The following is a 16,812-nucleotide window of genomic DNA, read 5'->3' as shown; positions in this document are numbered from 1 at the left end:
AAGACAACGCATCATGGTTTGTAGAACCCCTTGTCTTCTTTCTACGACTCCGTTATGAGCCGGTGTATATGGAGCAGATGTCTGATGAAGAATTCCATTCTTACGCATCCAGTCCTGGAAACGCTGAGACATGAATTCTGCACCACGGTCACTCTGGATTCTGGCAATGCAAACTTGGTATTGTGTAGAAACAAACGCTGCAAAGTCTTTAAAGATCTGAAAGGTCTCAGATTTCTCTCTCATAGGATATACAAATCCATATCTAGAATGATTATCTACAATTGTTAAAAAATACTTTCTGCCACCAAGTGTTGGTGGGAAAGGACCCACTATGTCAGTGTGTACCAAATCAAAAGTGCGTGTTGACCGGCGTGTAGCGTGTTTGGGAATTGCAGCTGCCTTGGATTTAGCCTTTTTGCAAACCGCACAATCCAAAAACACCTTACACCCCTTTAGATCCAAACCTTTTGCGAACTCCGGCATCTTTCTAAGAACACGGAAACTGGCATGTCCCAATCTTCTGTGCCACTTGTGAATACACCTGGAATGTAAAGATTTACCAGTTAGTGAATTCTCAACATTAACAGTTTCATGAGGATCCTCAGGCTTGCTTTGAGCAACCTGTTTCTGTTTTCTCTGTTTGTTGGCTTTAGGAGCCTTTGGCACAGTAACGTTTTCTCTCTCTGTGACAACTCTCTCTGGGTCTACGTTGTGCCTTTTTGGAGTTTGCATACTTGCCTGTGCTTGCCCTTTAGGCTTTGGCTTTAAGTAATAAACACTACCAATCAGCATAGTTTCAGCAATAATATCACCATCTTTAACTAAGTAACTTGCTTTTTCGAGGTGGTGAACCTGGAACTTTAAATCTCTAGACAAGTGACTTTGACTAAGCAAATTACTGGTTGCTGAAGGTATGTAATAAACATCAGGGATGTGTGTATCAAGCTCTTCAATGTAAACAGTTCCTTTTCCCATAACCTTGCAAGTGTGGTTGGTGAAGGAATACAGTTCTCGATACTCGGGCTCTGGTTCGCCCATCTCTGTGAAAAGTTCCCTCCTGTGGGTAACGTGCACAGCTGCTCCACTGTCTAAAGTCCACAAAAGACGTCTGTCGAACTTTGGATCAGGTTGTGGAATGTTGGTTATGGCCAGTGTCACAAGTGGAGCTTGTGAATCACGCCTTGGACCACGACGGCCTTGTCTTCCGCCTCTACCTCTGCCTCTGGAATCTGTTCCTCTGGGCTGGTATGTGGCGGGAGCTGGAACTCGTTGGGGACAATCCCGGGTGTCATGTCCCACACGGTTGCAGGTGTAGCATTTTGGCATCCTTGGAGCGTAGCCTCTTCCTCGGAAGGGACGTCTGGCTGGAGCCTTTAACGCTGGAGGCCGTTGCAGATGTGGTGTAGCTAACCTGATAGCTTCGTCTTCCACTAAAAGTCTGCAAACGTGGTTAACTGTGCATTGAGCAATAGGCACGTAGTTAATCTTTGCAACAGCATCTTTCCATTCATAATTCAATGAGTTAATGATGATACTAATCATTTGGATATCATCGATTACATGGCCATTTTGTCTCAATTCACTTCTCATTCTTTTCAGTTTGGTCAAATGTCCACCAATTCGTTCACCAGGTTTCAACTTCGAACCATGGAACTCAGACATGAGCAAACATGAGGATTCAATTGAAACGGGCCTGTAGCAATCTTCCAAAATAGCCCAAATGTCTTGGGCAGTTGCATCAGGTGGAAAGATACCTTGGATCTCAATTTCCATTGACATGAGCAAAGTCGTGATTGCTCTGTTTTCGAGGTCTCTTATCGCAGGTGTCCAGGGCTGAGGGGGACGATTAAAAACCATGGAATGCGTGCCTTCTCTTCGAAGCAAGAGCGCAATTTCACTGACCCAGGCTTTATAATTCTCTCCTGACTCCTTTAACTTGGACTCACCAGTCAAGGGGGTGACTGTGAATACCTGCTGAGGAACAATTTGTTGCTCTGGTTGCAAATCTGGTTGTTGAACCAGGGGATGCTGGGGTTGCATCATTGGCCTTTGCGTGGCAACATCAAATTGGCTTCCTCGAATTCGCCTTTGGCTTTGCCCTTTTCCATCTAGGGAGGATTCAGCACCGCCAGGGGGTGTTGAAGACTTATCCTTTGAGGGCAAAGTTTGGGCTTCTGTAAAACTCATAGACAGATCTCTAAAAATCTGGTCCAACTGCTTCATCTTTTGCTGTAATAATTTTTCTCCGCCAGCAGATGGCAGTGCAGCTTCACTTTTTGGCTGCCTCACCTTTCTATACGTATGCGGAAGTTCAGTTGACTCAAAGGGACCACGTGACCTCGGTGACGTGTACATGTCTCTTTGTTCTGATTGACCAATGAACTCTGTGGGGTGTGTCTTAGGCTGTTGTTTTGAAGACAAGATGGCGTCCTCAGACATTTTGGGAGTGGGTGAGCTCCTCCTACTTCGCTTTATTTCGTTAAAGCACTCTCTCACCTCCCTAGTATATTTTTCAAACAGCTTTAATCGATATAGATAGCTTTGCATTTCTTGCTCATCATCTGGGGAGATTTCATAAACTTTGCTTTCTGCGTGGGAGGATTTTTTTTCTGCCGGCAGTTGCCATTTAGACTTTTGCCGTTCATTAATTGTTTGATAATCTGCGAGGTTCTGGGAATGGAGTGGCTCTGGCAGAGTGGGAAGTTTTGGCTTGGCCCCCAAAAATTCATAATCTCCTGGAGATATTTTGGAAGGAGGAACCACTGACCTCGTTTTGTGGATGTTGCATCCTGTAGCTCCTTCCCCCACATCTGGCTCGGCACCTGAAGGAATTTGTTGTTCCTGAAGCACGTTTTGATCTTGCTTTTCTGTGTCCGAGGGGGCCTCCTTGTCAGAAAAAGCTCTTTCCATTTTTCTTCTTTTTTCTTTTTCTCCGACATTGCTAATTAGCCTTAGTCGGTTATCTTAAGATAGCATGAAGGGAAAATGCAGCCATAAATTGTAGCCATCTCAGCTACAACCATCCTCTGCTACCAAGTTGTCAGGGAAAAAATGCCCTGGGGAAATCTGAGATCAATGGACCGTGGCTGATTCCCTTCCGCATATCTTTTGAGATATTGAGAAAAATAAAAATCTTCAAAAGTATTCTAATTAATAAACAAACTTTAATAATAAAATAATAAAAGTAAATGAAACAGAAATAACTAATGATTACATTTTGATAATGAAAGCTACGTCTGCCAAGCTGGCAGCCAAACAAAGAAGAAAGGAATTTAGTACTGGAATGTGTAAACGCATGCGCAATAAATCACTTTTAGATAAGAACTTTTTGTTTTATGACCTGCGCAATAAAACTTTCTTAGTTTAACACTTGAGTGTCAGTTTAGGCAGTTCAGGCCTAGCAAACTTTTTAACATCGTGACAACATTCATACAGCCAAATTCGGGTATGTTTCTCTTCCCTCCTGCTTTTCCAAGTTCTGATTTATGGCAGTTGGTTAATTAAAATTTCCCGCACAGGCAAGATTAGGTTATCAGTTGTCAGTAAGGAGATGGTGCTTTTTTTCTTGATCTTTCTCCCTTGCTGCATTCCAGTTCTCATTAATTGGAGTTGCTTAAGATATGTTAGTTAAAAGACACTCAGATGAAGCAAATCTTCATGCTCCTAGACTCCTTTAAAAACACAATATTTTCAAGTAGAAAACCAAATTTAGAGTTTGTGTTTAAGTGGGTTGTATTTAAGTGGGTTTGTCACTTCTCTTCTTTCTCCTTTCTGTCCAAATTTTTTCAAGCAAATGGCTCTCTTTGGGGTTAGTGATTTAACCCTCCATTTTTCTCCTTCTTTATTTTTGCAAAAATCCCGATCTGTCCATCAATATTATTTATTCTCTCAAGATTCTTTGCCTTTTCCAAATTCTAATTTATAACTGTGGGTTAATAGATCTTACCACGCTTTCAACTTGCCTCTGTACACTCCTCTTCAGCTGCTTTGGCCTGGAGCCAGCTCTTGTGCAGCCATGTTGCCATGCTGCCACCCCAGTTCTGATTCAGAGGGCAAATCTCTGACCTATGAGGGACCTGTTGCACTCCCTCTGAGTCTGATGAGATGCTGCCCCTTCTTCACAATCCCCGTCCCCCACAGGGGGGATCTGATCCAAAAACAGATCTTGGAGACAGTTTGTCAGACAGGGTTCATGTGAGACTCTTCAGAGCTCACATCCCCACATCTGTCCAGCTGGAGAACTTCAGGTTGACTCAACACTTCCATATTGAATAACTTCTAATCTCAAATTTTCCATGCTAGAAGTGAGACTATAGATTTCCTGAATGAGTTTTCCTGAAACTCTAGATTCTCTGAATGAGATGAACCACTAAATCTATTATAGTTTGGCTTCAACAATGATCTTGGATCAGCAGGAGTAAAGCTTGGTTGGACTGAACTTAAAACAACAATTTTAAGTAGGAATCTGGAATTCTTTTTGAAACTATAGGGATTATTTAGAAGGTCCCATTTTATTTGGCATATACATTAAATTACTAGCATAGGTTTTTGAAATTTAGGATTCATGACTTTATATGTTGATAATGTATTTCTTTAATTATATCCCAGACTGTATAGAGTCAATTATAAATAAAGTAATATAAAAATCTGACTTTTTAAAATGTCCTTGTTCCTACCTTTTCTATTTACCCATATAATCCACCAGGTCAAAAATAAGGAAATTCTGGTTAACAGGGAATCTCTGTCCTACATAGAGAACAAGTATAGTGGGTTTTTTTTCTTCTGTTTTGTCTTTTATTAAATCTTAGTGTGTTGGGAGATATCAGGAGGCAAGACTTTGAGAGACTGCTAACTGTTATTAAGTGTTCACTGCTATCCCACTCTATCTGTCTTGAAATGATGGCCATGATCCAAGCCATTTCTCTTTCCCCTGAATAGGTTTAGAGGAAGTTGACATGCTACCTCTGTGGACTTGTTCTATGAAAGAGCTTGGAACATTTGATGATGCTGCAGGCAAGGCATTGAAGACATCCAGCTGATAAGGTAGAACCGGCCACCGAGTTGAAGGGAGAAGTGAAACAGCTTACTATCCTTGACTCGCTTGTGGGGAGAAGTGGCTGAAGGAAGATCCTCCAGAAAACTTCACCACATTTATCCAGTAGTTATGTAATGAGTGCTTTAGTTTGGTAAGATTTCTGCTTATAGTTTATAGTTTATAGTTTATTTAATTTATAGACCGTCCCCTCTCCCCGTAGGGACTCGGGGCGGTGTACAGACCATTCATAATCAAAACAACAGAAAATAACATAAGACATAGAACAGAAACAACACACACACACTGTCTGTATATAAAACCCCAAAACCAATTTAAATAATTAAAAAACAATTTTAAAACCCGTTTAAAACCCCAATATAAAATTTAAAAAGCCATCCAGGAAAGTTAGTAATAGATGTTAAATACAGTTACGATTATAATTATAATTAGGCCAGACCAGCTACTCAAAACAGGTGGGTCTTGAGTTTCTTGCGGAAGGAGCGGAGATCAGAGGTGGTTCTAATATCGGGGGGGAGGTCGTTCCAGAGGGTTGGGCCCATCACAGAGAAGGCCCTACTCCTAGGCACCGCCTAGCAACCGTGAGCAACAATGAGCATATCACTCTGGTCAGCTGTTCATACTTTTTTCTGATTCCTTGTACCTGACAATTAGAGATGACATACAATTCTCATGTTACAACAGCTTCACTGTTGTAAACTCAAAATACTGGCAATGTTTCAAACCATATACTTTCACTCTGTTGAAAGAGCACATTTCTCACCAGCTTTAAATTCCTTAGTAGGCAATTCTTCTCTCTGTCACTTCTGCATCAAAGGTACATTTGAAATAACCACTACTGGCAGTCATCTTGGACATGACGTTTATTAAAGATGCAGGATAGGAATTTAATTAATAAACATAGATTTATATAGGTGATTTATTATTTGAAAATTTAAAATATTTGGCTTAATAATACCAGTGATAAAGCAATATCATTTCTGTACAAAATCCAGAACTTCAAAGGGATGTAGAAGTAATCGATTATTTCCCCACACAAAAAAGAAAGAAAACCGTCTCTTTATATTTGCTCGTAATACAAGAAAACCCCAATTTCAACGTTATTACAATGATGCTGTTAAATCATTTCTTTGGAGCAGAATTTGTTTTCATCCATGTTTTCCTTTTTCTTCACTTGGATGGCTGTTCTAGAATTTGAGAATAAAAACTACTGGAAGATAGACAGAGCAATAAAGATTCTGTCAGGAACATGATGGAACATTGCCAGAAAGAATAGCTGTGTTTCTCCCCTTCCCCCTACATAGCCAGTTTTCTGGCTTGTTTGAAGCAAGATAAAAAGGAACAAGCTCATCAATTCCTTTGTGACAATTAATATTTCCAGAAGTCTTAAAATAGTCTTCAAAATATAATCCCAGTGTGGCTGTCAAACAACCATGTATTGTATTCATATATGAAAGTGTCCATCTTTATACCTATTACTTCTCACATTTTGCAAAAAAAAACAAAAACAAAAAAACCCCTGCTGGTTACTAGTAGGAGAGAAAATTTGGCACTTTCATTTCCTTTTAGTCCCCATGAAAGATTTTATCCCTATCTTAAATCTTAGATTATATAATCATCCTAGCCAGTTTAATTTACTTCTGTCATCATAAGTTTTTATTTAAATGTTGCATCCTGATCGATAAATCAAATAAAATATATGATCCATATAACACACAACAATATACTCTTTTGACTTCAAAGCAGTATAAGAACACTTATTTCCACACTTTTGAAAATAAAGCAACCAATTGATATTGTAAGAGGATAGTGGTACTGACAAAAGCTAAATTAAACATGCATCAATGGTAATCACTTCCATGAGAGTTTCACTGGTAGAATCATAATAGAAAATTATTCTAATTAATACATCAGGGCTGTTCATTAAATTGCTTAACGCAATATCATTCTATTCATTCAACATTAATGGAATAGAGGGAGATCTGATTGACTTTTTACCTTCTTGATAAATGAAGATATGAGAAACTTTAGGACAGGATCAGGATGTTCTTGTCAATATAGTTACTTGTTCTGACCCCCCCCCCTTCCTCCTTCACCCACACAGAACACGCTCCGGAACAATACAAGGGAACAGGGTTTATTTTACAAACAGACAGACAGTTCCGTGGCAGTAAACCACCACGACAAAGCTCACAATGACAAGACACGAAAGCAGCTATCCAGCTGGCTATGTTTCAAAACCAAGACTTTTGCAGGAGTCCTTTGTTGACTGTTGCAAAGGGTGTATGCACAGTCAACCTTTTTATAGCCTGGAGAGGAGTCTCCTGATCAACAGCTGAGAGCCCTTACCGCCGATAATTATGCCCACGCTCCTTGCGTCTATGGGCACGGCGATAACAAGCGTCCAGGAACTCCCTGTTCAGCTCTGACTCACTGTCTCGTGACTCCTCCCCACTGCTCCATGCCTCAGGCGCCTCCTGGTGGCCGACCAGACTCTCTGATCCCTGCTCAGAGTCGGAACCCTGTCCAGGGTCCTCCACCTCCTCTTGAGCTGACTCATAGGGACCCTCACTCTTGGAGTCTGGTGGCAGCTGCAACGGCTCCTGCTGGGCCACAACAGTTACTATAATCAACAATAACAATAATTTGTTTTATCTTTCTTTTCCTTTCAAGGAAGCCAAGAACAATAGACAAAAACAACCATAAAACCTTCTGCAATGAACGCAGTTTAATAATTCCAATAATACAAAACTATAGTCTCATCAATGTTATGAACATGATTAATTGTGTGAAGTTAGCAAAAAGGCAATGTTATCCTGGAAGCATCACTCCAGATGCCTCTGTGAACAGGCACAACTTCAGTTGTGATTTCAAACAAAGCAATGCAAGGGTATGTTGGAAGCAATGTACTTCTGGGTTCAACTCCAAGTGGGGGAAAAGACATTGGAAACATGGAGGCTGCTTGGAAAGATGGTTTAATGGTAGACAGGACCACGTGGCTTGAGGTCCTGAACAGAAAAGGGGGATCACATGCTTCCAGATGTTGGGTGAAGACAGTGACATGCGGTGAGGTTTCTGACTGGTGAGGCACTGACACAGTGCTGAGTTTCAAATATTTTTAGACTTGTGGACTTCAACTCCCAGAATTCCACAGCCAGGCGTGCTCAGTTCCAATTTAAAGCGACAGCATTTGTTTTTCTCCTTTGCTCCTTCTTTCTTTTTCTTTTTCTTCTCCTTCCCCTCCTTCCTCCCTCTCTCCCTTCCTCTCCCTCTCTCAAACACACACACACACACACACACACACACACACACAGAGAGAAGTTGGATTGGACTATCTCTCCTACCCCTTCCCTCTCTCACTCACTCTCAAACAAACCCACACACACACAAAAGTTGGATTGGATATCTTTTCCAGTGGCTTGAAAGCAGCTCCTCTGCCATCCCCCCCCCCATTCCCCTGCTGCCTTTCCCAAACACCTCCACCATTGCAAATGCAGCCTGCTGTCTGGGTGGGAAATGCCTGGAACACAATAAAGCCCACCCACCACCTCCTGCTGGCAGGCTGGGGTGAGAGGAGAGGCAGAGAAGCCGGAGGGGAGCCGAGCCTTCCAAAAGAAAGAGGCTGGGGGGAAGTGTGTGTACTACAGCATGGCTCTTTGCCTGGCTTCCTGCCTCCTCCTGTGGTCTCCTCAGTGCTCGCTTGTGCTCTCCCTCCCCAAGTGTAGTTTGATTGCAGGTGGAGCCACATTGCCTTTTCAAACTTGTAATCAGTGAAGCTGGGCTAGATTTTTATATAGTTTTATCCAGCTGTGTGTGTGTGAGAGAGAGAAACGAATGGGGGCCTGGGGCGGAAGTCACTACACTTGGGGAGGGAGAGTACCAGTGAGGTTAAGCAGAGTCATCCACGGTGAGGCAGCAACTAGCTCAGCTTTTTCCTTTTACTTTTTTTTTCATGATGAGAGTGGTGAGGCTGTGCCTCACTTGCCTCACCTGACTGCACGTCACTGGGTGAAGAAGAAAAGAGCAAGAAGGACTGAAAGTTCCTGACTTTATACTCTGTTTGGCCCCACCTCCCTGTTTCCTGTTCCTGTGTAAGAAATGTATTCTGATTTGTTGTCAGACTCCCATGGGGCCATGCGGGGCAACTCTTTAGGTTGTGCTTTGATTCAGGAGGAGGAGCTTCCTGGAGGAAATGGCGGTCTGCCATAGAGCTCCATAGATCCGCGGGGCTCTTTCTAGGGAGCAGGGGTGCTGCCGGTCCCCTTTTCCACCATGGGGACCGGGTGTTCAGCAACTAGCTACCCTGGATCTTTTTACGACCCGAGTGGGTCTCCCAGGGTAGCCCGACGATCAGGAAAAGCATGAAGAACGGGCTGGTGAGCAGCCGATGGGAGATGCCGGCCTGAGACGCCGTTTGAGATCGGAGGAGATTGGAGGAGATTGGAGGAGAGGCGTAAGGCTGGGAAATGGCGTCTGGAGTGTGCGGGGGTGCGCTGGTGTCGGCGGAGCCGGAATTGGAGGCTTGTGACTTGGGACCGACTTGGGGCCGAGGCCTGAGGCGGCAGAGGGTGGAGAAGCCGACTCTGGAGCGGCGGGGACCCAAGCGACGGCGGCGACGGCTGGAAATGCCGAACGCCTGCTGCTAACCGTGAGAGGCGTGGAAATCATGTAGGCCAAACAGGAGAAGGCTGGAAGCCGGCCAGGACTCTGGAGACCAGTGAAGGCCGAGCGGGTAGGCCAAGCAGGAAGGCTGGAGGCCGGTAGGAGCGGCGTTGGGGTTTGGAATGGTGGTTTGGGTGCCTAGACCGAAGATGCAGGCCATGGCAGGAATTAAATGCCGAAGGCCTGGTAGGAGGAGAGCTGTGACTCAGGAGGCTGTTCAGAGACCGGGGGGGGGGGCTTGTTGGGGACTGGCAGGAGGCTCCAACTTCAGGCTTGGCAGAGGAGTTATCCACCTCCTGCCAGCTGCCTCCTTGACTGTAACCACCTACCCCCCTGCTGTCTATTTATTAACAACTTGCCCCTGTTTACCATCTGTGTGCGCCCTAGAGGATTACCTCCCTATCTTCTATGACTTACTGCTTGACTGACCATCTGCCCCTGCCCGTTCCAACAATAGTCTAACTACCCCTCGCCATCCACCATTGACCATCCACTGGCCCCCACTTACCGATTGCCATCCTACCAGCCTACCACCACCACCACCACCCCCATCTAGGACTGGACAATTCTTTTTCGCACTGGAGCCCTGGCTTTTCCAAATTACACTGGACTATGGCATTGTGGCCGGAACATCTTCAGCACAGACCCTAGGCCCTGACGAACTTTTTAATATCATATATATCTAAGGTCAGACCTAATCCTACTGCGGGAGTCCCCCCTCTCGCAGGTGTGGCCCTCCGCCCTCTCGAGGGCCCACCTTGATGACGGATTTATTAATCTCGAGAGGTGGAGGAAGCGGAGACTTAGGGGTTTTTTAGTTAAATGTCTTTTAAATACTCGTAGGGGTTTTGGGGTTGGGGGGCGGGTGGGTCAGGTCAGGAGTGATGACAGAACCAGGTCACCAGGTGTGGTCACGAGCAGAAGGAGTGGAAGGGAGGAGGAGGGGGAGGATATTGTTCCAATACAGGGCTCCTTGATTCCAACGGTCGCAGGGAGGTGCAGATAAGAGGACAGATTAAGAACTCGCAGTCGGTTGGGAGACCGTGGGTGCTGGTTACACCCGTGGGTGCTGGTTACACCCAGTCGCTTGTACCAACCCCCGCGTTCTAGGTGGTCAGGAGCTGCAGACCCAGGGCCTGAGGCTGTTGTTATGCAATGCGAGGTCCGTTGTTAATAAGGCCCCCCTCATTTACGATCTAATTTTGGAGGGGGAGCCGGACCTCGCGGGAATAACGGAGACCTGGTTGGGCCACGAGGGAGGTTTACCCCTCGTGGAAATGTGCCCACCAGGCTACCGAGCATTTCACCAGCCCTGGGCCCAGGGAAGGGGCTGTGGGGTAGCAGCGATTATTCGGGAGGATTTAGAGCCGAGGGAGTCCACTGTGCCACAGACGTCTGGGTGTGAATCCCCTGTTGTGAAATGGGGCCCTGGGAGACAGTTGGGCCTGCTGATAGTATACCTGGCTCCTCGCTATACATCAGCAGCACTGCCTGAACTCCTCGAGCTGATCGCATCGGTGATGGTTGAGACCCCCAAACTTTTAGTGATGGGGGACTTTAACCTGCCATCGGTGGGAGAAGCATCCGAGGGAGTTCATGGCTTCCATGACAGCCATGGACCTGACTCAATTGATTCAGGGCCCGACACACGAGGGAGGTCACACCTTGGACCTTGTTTTTGTCTCTGGCCAGTGGTTGAGTGATCTGGGAGGAGGGGACTTAACCATCACTCCCCTGTCATGGTCAGATCACTTACTCCTCCGACTTGACTTCCCTGGTGCTACCCCCCGCTGCGGGGAGGCGGAACCGGAAAACACTAGATGGTTCCACCCCAGGCGCCTGATGGAACCAGATAGGTTCCAGATGGAGCTTGGGCCACCTTCTGTAGCCCTGACCCGCCCTCGGGTAGAGGACCTGGTGGTCGCGTGGAATAATGCGACTACCGGGGCCCTGAACCGGGTGGCGCCTTTGCGGCCTTTCCGGCGGCAATGATCCACCCTGGCCCCTTGGTTTACCGAGGAGCAAAGGGTGATGAAGAGCCGCAAGAGATGCCTAGAGAGTCGTTGGAGATCCTCCCGTTCCGAATTTGACCGAACACAGGTACGAGCCCAGTTAAGGACGTACCTTGTGGCATTGAGAGCGGCCAAACGTCAATATTGTGCCGCTCTCATTGCATCCGCAGAGAACCGCCCTGCCGCCCTGTTTCGGGTGTCCCGCTCCCTCCTGTTTCAGAGGCCGCGGGAGGCCCCTCTACAGGGTAGGGCAGAGGAATTTGGGAAATATCTGCAGGATAAAATCGCTCAAATCCGGAAGGATTGGGTCCCCTTCAGTGGTCCAATGGAGACGTCCGTGGCGAGTCTTGAGGAATCAATCTGGGAGGAGTTTGACTTGGTTGCCATCGAGGATTTGGACAGAATGCGTGGACGACTGCGACCTACCACATGTTTATTGGACCCGTGCCCCTCCTGGCTTGTACTGGCATCCTGGGAGGTCACACGTGACTGGCTCCTGGGCCTAGTGTACGCTTCGTTGAGTGAGGGGTCTCTCCCGGCCACCTTGAAAGAGGCGGTGGTGAGACCCTTGCTCAAGGGTCAGAGAGGGACTTCTCCAGGTGCCGTCCACCAGACAGTGCCATGGGGCGGCGCCTAGGAGCAAAGCCTTCTCTGTGGCGGGCCCAGCCCTGTGGAATGACCTCCCCCCGGATATTAGGACCACTACTGACCTCCGCTCCTTCCGTGTCAAGCTCAAGACCCACCTTTTCCAAATAGCTGGCCTGGCTCAACCATAACTTCGTATCGCTCCTGATGGGTTTTTTAATTTAGTAATTTTATTTAAGGGGATTTTAAATTGTGTTTTTAATTGTCTTTCACTTATAAGTCAACTCTCCTCCATGCACATATGTATATGTCTCTGTTCTTTTTGTATATATGTTTGTCTTATGTGTATTTTTATTTGTTTTGATTGTACGCCGCCCCGAGTCCTTCGGGAGAGGGTTGCGGCTAATCAAATAAAAATTATTATTATTATTATTATTATTATTATTATTATTATTATTATTATTATTATTATTATTATTATTATTATTATTAAGAAGCCTTCCCTGGACCCTACGGAGCTGGCCAATTATCGTCCTGTCTCCAACCTTCCCTTTTTGGCGAAGGTTGTAGAGAGTGTGGTGGCTTATCAGTTTCCACGACATCTGGAGGAAAATGATTATCTAGACCCGCGCCAGTCAGGCTTTCGCCCCGGGCACAGCACGGAGACGGCCTTGGTCGCGTTGGTGGATAATCTCTGGAGGGCCAGAGATAGGGGTTGTTCCTCTATCCTGGTCCTATTAGACCTCTCGGCGGCTTTTGATACCATCGACCATGGTATCCTGTTGCACCGACTGGAGGGGTTGGGGGTCTGGGGCACCGTGTTGCGGTGGTTCGGCTCCTACCTTTCCGGCCGGACGCAACGTGTGTTGGCAGGGGAGCAGAGGTTGACCCTAAGCCCCCTTACTTGTGGGGTGCCACAGGGGTCGGTCCTCTCGCCACTCCTGTTCAACACATACATGAAGCCGCTGGGTGAGATCATCCGTGGTTTCGGGGTGGGATATCATCTGTACGCTGATGATACTCAGCTGTACTTTTCCACCCCGAACCACCCCAACGAGGCCGTCGAAGTGATGTCCCGGTGTGTGGAAGCCGTATGGGTCTGGATGGATGACAACCGACTCAAGCTCAACCCCTCCAAGACGGAGTGGCTGTGGGTTTCAAAGTTCTGATAACGATCTTTAAAGCGCTCCATGGCTCAGGACCTAGCTACTTGCGGGATCGTATCCTGCCCCATACATCCCTGTGACCAATTCGCTCGCACAGAGAGGGACATCTCCAGGTGCCGTCCACCAGACAGTGCCGAGGGGCGGCGCCTAGGAGCAGAGCCTTCTCTGTGGCGGGCCCAGCCCTGTGGAATGACCTCCCTCCGGATATTAGGACTACCTCTGACCTCCGCTCCTTCCGTGTAAAGCTCAAGACCCACCTATTCCAAGTAGCTGGCCTGGCTCAACCATAGTTTGATCATATCGCTCCTGACGGGTTTTAATTTTGTAATTTATTTAAGGGATTTTAAACTGCGATTTTAATTGTTTATATTCATTTGTCTACCTCCTCTACGTATACGTCTACATTTGTGTGTATGTATTGTCCATATTTGTACTTATGTGTTTTTATTGTACACCGCCCCGAGTCCTTCGGGAGAGGGTGCGGCTAACAAATAAAATTTATTATTATTATTATTATTATTATTATTATTATTATTATTATTATTATTATTATTATTATTACTATTATTATTATTGCATCAACAGAAGTGTATCACAGCGGCCAGTTGTTTCGCCGGATTTGGCATTAATTACTAGTCGGGCCCCACCCAGGGGCCTAGGACGTCGTAACGTATTTTCGTTATATGTGTGCAGATCCAAGCAGTGCAGCCTTTTGCATTTGACTGATGGTGATTTTGTCAATTTTTAACTGTTTTAAATGTAATTCCGGTGCTTTTGGAATAGCACCCAGTGTGCCGATTACCACTGGAATTACCACTGCTGGTTTGTGCCATAATCGTTGGATTTCGATTTTTAAGTCCTGGTATTTCGCGATTTTTTCATATTCCTTCTCGGCGACCCTGCTATCACCTGGTATTGCGATGTCTATGATTGTAACCTTATTTTTCTCAACTAGTGTGATGTCTGGTGTATTATGCGCCAGTATTTTATCCGTTTGTATGCGAAAATCCCACAAGATCTTGACCATCTGACTCTCGATGACTTTTTCAGGCTTATGTTCCCACCAGTTTGTTGCTGTTTTAATATTATAATTTTTGCACAAATTCCAGTGGATCATTTGTGCCACTGAATTGTGCCGCATTTTATAGTCAGTCTGCGCGATTTTTTTACAGCAGCTGAGTATGTGGTCAACAGTTTCATCAACTTCTTTGCAGAGTCTGCATTTGGCATCATCAGAGGATTTTTCGATTTTGGCCTTAATGGCATTTGTTCGGATAGCTTGTTCTTGCGCAGCCAGGATTAGTGACTCTGTTTCTTTCTTTAATGTACCTGTATTATTATTATTATTATTATTATTTATTATTATTATTATTATTATTATTATTATTATTATTATTATTATTATTATTATTGAGTCCAAATTAAGATGAGCATTGCTTTATCCCAAGAGATGGGTAAAGGTAGCCCTTTTTCTATCATGCCTTAATTCCATCACATTGGAGCTGACGGGGTGGGATCTTTGTTATGTAGAATAATTTGGCCCAGGCTTTTTAAATGGCCCATTAACAAAGGTGGGAGCTATTAAGAGTGAGTCTGTTTCCTGCCTAAAAACATGTTTCCCCATTTCTTATCCATGGAAATATAATATTCTGCTTTTTCAATATTTCCTGCGATATTTCATTTTTCTAGGAGAGGGGTGGGTGCTAACTTCCCACAGGCCGGTTAAAAAAAATAAGGATTACAGTCAAGAACATGTGATTGAAACCCCATCTCTAAGAATAAGATACTATATAAAACAAATAAGATTAAACATCAATGTGAGTAAGTGAGTGTTGCACTTATTTTTTCTCCCATTTGTTTCTTCTCCATCTACATTAGAGATGACATTCACTAAGGGATGAAGAATATCCAGATCCAACTTCTGTACCATATTCTTTGCATCTAACCCAGAAGCTGGCATGGCACTTAAAAAAGAGAGAGAGTTTGTATAAAACAGTGTGATCTTTACCAAACAGAAAGTGTGTCGATTCTACATAACCACTGAATAGCTTCCAATCTTATTAGCCACCCAAGTCCATTGTAAAAGCATCTAATGCCATTGAATGTAATTGTCTTGCTTCTCATTGACCATCTAGGTTATAGGCTCACCTCCCTTTGATATCTAATTAGGAGAACTGGGAGCTTCTGATGAGATTCTGTTTGCTAATGTGAAGGTTCCAGGAGTCAGAAGCAGAGGCTGTTAAGACGAGAACAAATTAAAGGAAACAATGAGTGGAGTGGTATGGCAAAGCCTACCTTTTAGCCATACATTTTGGAGAGTCAGATTATTTCCTGCAACTGTTCAATGGTTTCTCTTACACCTGACGGGATGCAAAGAGCACATATGCAAATTGATCTCCCAGCTGCAAGGTAATTAACATGGTTGACTGCGGGAGGCAGTTCCTTCACCCAGTCTGCCTCATTATTATTGTAGTAATTTAACAATCCTCTCAATCGACAGGCTTTGAGTGAGGTTGAAATGCAATTAACTTCCTGTTTTATGCAAACTCTCTTAAAATAAACTGTCATTTGTGAGTTCAAATTAAAGCGATGTTTGATATATCTTTTTTCTCAATCTGGAAAAAAAGGCTTGATTTCATCATGGCAGGTTTTTTTCTTTTTTCTTTTTAACTGCTGGATCTGTTCTCCTATAACACTAATAGTTAATTAATCTCCCTAATAAAGAGAATTGATCTTTATAAAAGAGGATCCTGAAATGAGCCCGTAGGCTTGGAATACCAATCAAAGGCCACAAAACACCACTCAAAAGATCCAATAATTTTGGAGTGGGTTGAATATTAATACAAGGAGCTGCAGTTTCTTATGGTCAAAAGGCCCAAGGTGTCCATAGAACACAAAGTTTTGTCAAAATGACCATGGGAATGGCAGTGGATCATTGCAAGCTCTGTCCCTTTTGTATATCTGTGTAATGTCACAATGTATGTACAAAAAGAATAGACCTTGAATTGCGATGGCAGGGTTGGTTGGATAAATTTTCTCAGCAATCTGCTGTTCTTCTCATTATTGACCAGGGAAAAGTGCATGAAAAGTAAATGAGTTATCACCAAAAAAAAAAAAAGTAAATGAGTACGGCAAAAAAAGCAGAATGAGAAAAAATATTTTATCATAGGTTTATAGTGGAAAGATAGTACAAAGAACTTGGGGAAAGAGAGCAAAAAATGGTTAAAACTAAAAGAGAGAAAGAAAAGGCAAAGTGGTTTTCAGGGTGTGTGTGTGTAGAAAAACAGTGATTGAAAAGGAATTAGAACATGCCTTCAGCAAGTCAATGAAATTT

The 16,812-nt window shown here is 44.5% G+C and overlaps 1 protein-coding gene across 2 annotated transcripts in view; it reads right to left on the bottom strand.

The window, feature by feature from the left end:
- Positions 1 to 15,838, bottom strand: part of LOC309388316 (uncharacterized protein) — a 93,171-nt gene extending 77,333 nt beyond the window's left edge. Inside the window, exon 1 of one of the 2 annotated variants that reach the window (XM_081945527.1) lies at positions 15,774 to 15,838. The gene's annotated coding sequence lies outside the window, so the exon portion shown is untranslated. The remainder of the gene's footprint in view (positions 1 to 15,773) is intronic. The other variant, XM_081945528.1, reaches the window with a different exon arrangement.
- Positions 15,839 to 16,812: the final 974 nt, after the last annotated feature.

The sequence above is a fragment of the Natrix helvetica genome (genome assembly GCF_964273705.1).
Source record: "Natrix helvetica genome assembly, chromosome: 2".
Lineage (NCBI taxonomy): Eukaryota > Metazoa > Chordata > Lepidosauria > Squamata > Natricidae > Natrix > Natrix helvetica.
Note: the sequence above shows the minus strand (reverse complement) of the source record. Positions and strands in the feature narration are given on the sequence as shown.